This window comes from Echinops telfairi, unplaced genomic scaffold (assembly GCF_000313985.2).
Source record: "Echinops telfairi isolate 266 unplaced genomic scaffold, ASM31398v2 ScPeMD7_3533;HRSCAF=4204_0, whole genome shotgun sequence".
Lineage (NCBI taxonomy): Eukaryota > Metazoa > Chordata > Mammalia > Afrosoricida > Tenrecidae > Echinops > Echinops telfairi.
The window spans coordinates 36873245-36878875 of NW_022107431.1; positions in this window are offsets into that span (position 1 = coordinate 36873245).

The window sequence follows — 5631 nt, forward strand, 5'->3', positions numbered from 1 at the left end:
CCCTGGGAAGGAGATTACGCTTGGTAAAGTGGAGGGGCAGCAAGAAAGGGGAAGGCCCTAGACAAGATGCTGGAGAAAGAATGATGGAATTTTGTGGGACCAATTGCTTCTTTGTGTAAGGATGTGCTCAAAGATAAGAACAATAGTGAAGGTAGGGCAGGACCGGGTGAGTTCTTCATTCTGTTCTATGGAGGGTTTCTATCCATTGAACCCACTATGCCATCATGACCACTGTGCCATCAAGTGAGAAAAATCACACCTCCATCCAAACTGTTCTTCTGTGTATAAGAACGATCTCCGACACACAGAGAGAGGCGAGGGCCATCAAAAGAGTGCATTCCAGATCTGCCTGAATTGGCAGATGCCAAGACCAGAGGCACTAGAGACTGTGGCACAGAGACTCGGAACTGGAGACAGAGTGACAAGAGAGTTTCTTCATCCACAGAGACAGAGGCTAAGGGACCATGTGGATGTGGCTTAGAGGTTAAGGATCAGAGAGAGACTCGGAGGCTGGCTGAGGAGAGGTGCTGCTGTGGACCAACGACTGTATCATTATTGTTGGCTGATCCTGACTTGTAATGGTGTCAGAGTAGGTAAAGAACTGATTGTGGTAGCAGTTCTACCATACTTCTTGATGTGATTGAACGGTGGAATGTTATGCTATCTGTACAAGCTCCCAATATATATAGTTTTATTGGGAAAATAAAAAGAAGGATGGAGCCATATTTGATGCCTGGGTCTTGGCAAGAGGGAAGCCAGAGGAGGTTAGATAGGGCCTCCCATGCCATTTACTTCAGCACAGGAAACAGGTGGTCTCCCAAAACACACCGTTTTAGCCGACTGCCTGATAAAGCTCCCACCCGAGGGATGGAGAAAGACCTTATCCTAGGCTCAAGTGCTAGTGTCCCAGCTTTGTTACAATCACTAGTGTATAAAATTGGAAGAGAAAATTGAATCTCACCCTCTTTTCTATGTAGATCAATTGGGGAGCAAATATTCCCTCTTAAACCCTGTTCTTCTCAAGGCTCTGGTGTGGGGTTCTTTATGGTTGCTCCTGAGTTATTATTGAATAAAATCCCTGCATGGTTTGCACAGTATTTATTGGGCAGTGCTTAATGATAAATAGAGTGAGAAACACCAGGCAAAGTAAATGGTAGTAACAGTACATAAATTTTATTTTCATTTAGCATGAAAACACCTGATTTCCCTCAACATTGTAAACATGTCACGTTATTAGGCAGTGGAGGGCTGATGAATTTAGACGTTCCTTTAGACCTCATTTTGAATGGAAATGGACTTGAATGCTTATGCCTCCAATGTTCAGATCATTTTGCTTTGATTTCTTTTCATTCATTTTAAAGCATTTTAACTAAAAAAAAAACAAAAACAATCCCAAGGAGAGAGTAACTAGGAGAATTCCACAGCGTGTAACTGGAAATTTAAAGAACATTCCTTCTTAGTCTAAGAGGCAACTTCAGGCTAGATTATTTTAAATCCATACTTGGCAAGTAACTCATGTTTTGTAATAATAAACACAACTAAAGCTAAGTATTCAGGGAAGAATTCTTCTAGGGCATTTCTTTTGGAACCAAACACCAAGAATGCACTCATTAATTATGTACAATTTCGTCATTAGTTAAAGAATAGATTCCAAGCTTCCAAGCTAGTAAGGCAACTTATTCTTAGACACAAGTCAAAGAATAAGTCCCTTCCAGGTGCAATTACTGTAAAACGACAGGCAAAACTCCCAGTAACATACAAATCACTGCAAAGCTCACTCTACTGTTGCATTAGTGTGGTGTGTTTTCTTGCAGCTATGTTGGGTCCTGTTGGTTGCTCCAATAGAAACTAAGAGTTCAACATTAAATGGGGAAAAGAAAGGAAGGCGGGAAGGAAGAACATTTAGTCTGGAAACCCTCAGTTGGATGCCAGTGTGGGTGTTTCAGTGTGACATGAGAAATGAGAAAAACAGAAAACCACTGTACTTTGACCTACCCGACTGGTTTCACTGGTATTAAATGTTGAGGCATTTATGTGACTGAGCAGACTTTTTTAATGAACACATCACATGCCTACAGACAGGACATCAAGGAGTCAGGGTGATAGGCTGAACATGTTTCTAAGAAAGAAACATTAAGAAGTGGTCACAGGGCTGGCATCCAAGTGGCTGGGCTCTTCTAAGCTTCATTTCATAGATGATATGGCCATGGGGTTGGGCACGCAATGTAAGAATGAAAAGAGAAGAAATGAGAGGTAATGAATGGAGAACCCGAGTCTTTGTAATCAGGATTTATGTAGGACACTGCATTTTCCCAGAGTAAATACATTAAAGGAACAATTTTAAACTATTGTGATGTATCTTAATCCCACTTCCCCTTCCATAAACAGTATCTTCCTTCCATATCTCCGGACCCTGATCTCTGGTCCAGTATATGGGTGAAACAGTAGAGTGTGAGATGCTCATAGCCAAAAGTGCACATGCCACTGTACGGGAAAGACAGCTCTGGCGATGTAGTGTTTAAACCCCAAGGTTCGTATTTCAAAACCACCAGCTGCTCTGAGGGAGAAAGACTGGGTTTTCTATGCTTGTAAAGAGTTACAGTCTCAAAAATTCACAGGGACCATTTTACCCTGTCCTATAGGGTTACTGTGACTCAACAGCAGTGAGTTGTGGACATATAAAGTATAATATACACACACACTTTATGTACTTTGAGTAACTAAATGCCCCAATTCTCCTAAGCACTGAATATCAAGTATGTTTGGGGCTGTCTGTTTCAGGAGTCAACATCTTCCATCCAAATATTCCTATAATCATGCACATTTGTAAGTGTGACACTCTGATTTGTTTTCCCTATTGAAGGTAGTTACAGAAATCCCCTAATCCCCACTCTTCTCCTAAGCTGGTCCAGAGCCTTGCGTTGGGCCAAGGAACCTAAGCATCCATTGTGGCTATCGGTAAGGGAGCATGTCGGTCTACTGTGCCAAGAGCATATGGATGTGAGTGGTCCCCTGGAAAGACATTTGGAAACACTAAGGACTCCCGAGGGAACAAACATTCTATTATTTAAATTCAAATCAAGTCAGTAGTTTTTATTTGGGCAGTTGTGTTGCATCTTCCTATAGGAAATATGTAATCATGATCTTCAAATTAAAATCAAGTCACTAGCTATGGGTCCTCTGGCCATTTGTCTGAAAAAGTAAGATTTCTTTCTTTCTTCTTTTCAATGCACAAAAGCCATTCTCCTATAGATTTGGCTGCAATGCAGATGTTTCTTGGATGACATTTGTGTCCTTAGGGAAAGAAAGGAAATTGGGCTTTACGCCATTGCTTGTAATTTTGCCGGTTTTAATTACACTTTTCCTCACGTCAAACTCTTCTGCAATAAACGGACAGACACAGTACCATGAACATACCTTTTCAGGTCAGATGGAGTCTGCCGGATAGAACTAAGATCAAACCCTGTCTGTGCCATTCATAAAGTAGGATGACTTGCAGAGGTCGTTAACACCAGACAGTTGAACTCCTAGCAACTCTTAGGACAGTGGTTATAACATGTGGCAACATATGCTAAAGGGCCTGGCTCATAAGTCTCCTCAAATGTTAGCACTCTACCTCGTCCTCTTTCCATCAGGCTCACCCAAGAGCTGTGACAAAGCCAGGGACCGAGTCAAAGTCTGACCATCTTCTCAACCTTTGCATTTCTCACCCAGCTATGAGGCTACCATGTGTGTCTGCTGAGTGTCACTGATGAGACTGGATGATCCAAACAGCTCCAGGAGCAATAGCAAAAGCCTCATGGGCAATTGAAACTTGCTGCTGCCCAATAAATGCTGACTCCTGGAGACCCCAGAGTAGAACTGTACTCCACAGGGTTTCAATGACTGGTTTGGGGCAGTAAATGGCCAGGCCTTTCTTCCTCGGAGTCTCTAGGTGGGCTCAGCAAGACAACCTTTACATTAGCAGCCGAATGTGCTAACCTTTGGGACCTTGCAGACAATCTCTGGATAAAGAAGTTGCATAAATAGCTTCTTTCTGTTCTGTAAGCGAGAAGCCAGGGGCCTATTTCCCTTTCTTTCTTTTTTATATTTAAAGCTAGTTCTTGAGCCAACCAGGATAACAGCCTACATTATCCAAATCGATTAGTTTGTGGCAGTAGGTTTTATTTATGAAACCAGAAGATGCTCTGATTGCTTTAAAATGCATGTTCAATTTATAAAATTTTAGATCTAACTTAACAAAAGTGATGCCTGCTATATTACTTATTCAGAGCCTGTCCAGTGTGCCCCCACCCACCACCCCACTCCATGCTGTTCTCGTACTGCTGTAGAAGTGAATTCTGGAGGCAACTCTGAGGGTTTTACAGGTGTGTGTTTGACCCTAATACTCCTTTCCCACCACACAGTAGATATCACTTCCCACTCTCATCAAACAGTTTATTCTGCCATAATATGTATTTTAATGACAACCATTTTTTAAATATATCACTCTAGGAATAAGTGATTAGAGCACCTGTCCTTCTGTGGTGGAAACAGTCCTCTAGTCAATGCCTTTTCTTTGGTAAATACCTTAGAAATGCCCCATTTGTTTCCCAGTCGAGGTGTGCAGGCCATGACCTGCACAAAAGCCACCAATAAAAAAGTTCATGGAGGCATTTGAAATTCTTCAGGGTGATAAATCCAGATACTTTATTACTTGATCTTTCCTGGATCCTAAATCATCTCTTGACTCAGAAAAAGTTTCCATTGCCTTTACCACGCATACATACTTTACATTACCAGCATCATTCCTAGCTTTTGAACCAGACTGTCTCAAGGTTTGGGAAGTGGAAAAAGCTCTGAACAGCTGAAGTGATTGCATTTGGGCTCTTGCGGGCTGTTCCCAGAGTCATTCCGTTTTGACACGTTTGGTGTTGGTAGGTGCCACTGAGTCAGGTCCAAGTGACAGCGACCCTTTCTACAACACAAGGAAACGTCACCCAGCCCAGCACCACCCTCCCAGCCTTCTTACAGTTAAGCCCAATGTTGCAGCCACAGTATCGATCCACTTTGTTGAGAGTCTTCCTCTTTTATTTGCTGCCCCTCCACTTAACCAAGCATGAGGTCCTTTTCCAGGGATTGGTTTCTCCTGACAACAGGTGCAATGTGTTTAACAGCATGGGAACGTGATTAACAAGCCACCAGGATGTTGCTGCAAGTTCTACTTCCCACTGGACCACTCTTACTTTGTGGCCCACCACCACCTCCAAATGAACACTTCCCCAAACTGAACTCCATCTCTCTCTCCACCAGCCCCAGTACCACCATTAACAACAAAGCACCAGTAACGCAAATCTTGTTTCTAATCTAATAGCACTAATCAGTTGTCATTGGGTTGATTGTGATTTATGTGTGTCAGAGTGGAGCTGTGCCCCACTGGGTTTTCAACAGGGCTACAAACTGGTTTGACCCAGTTCAGTCATAACCATCACAGCAAAATCAGGCCAGATTCAAAGGAGAACAGTAAATGGAATATAAAAACCGTATCATGTGATACCGTAGGAAGACGCATAATTGTCCCTTTAGGAGCCTGATGAAGAAGGTTGGATTTTTGTCAGGACTATAGAGATTCAAAGCAGTATGGTTGGCTGC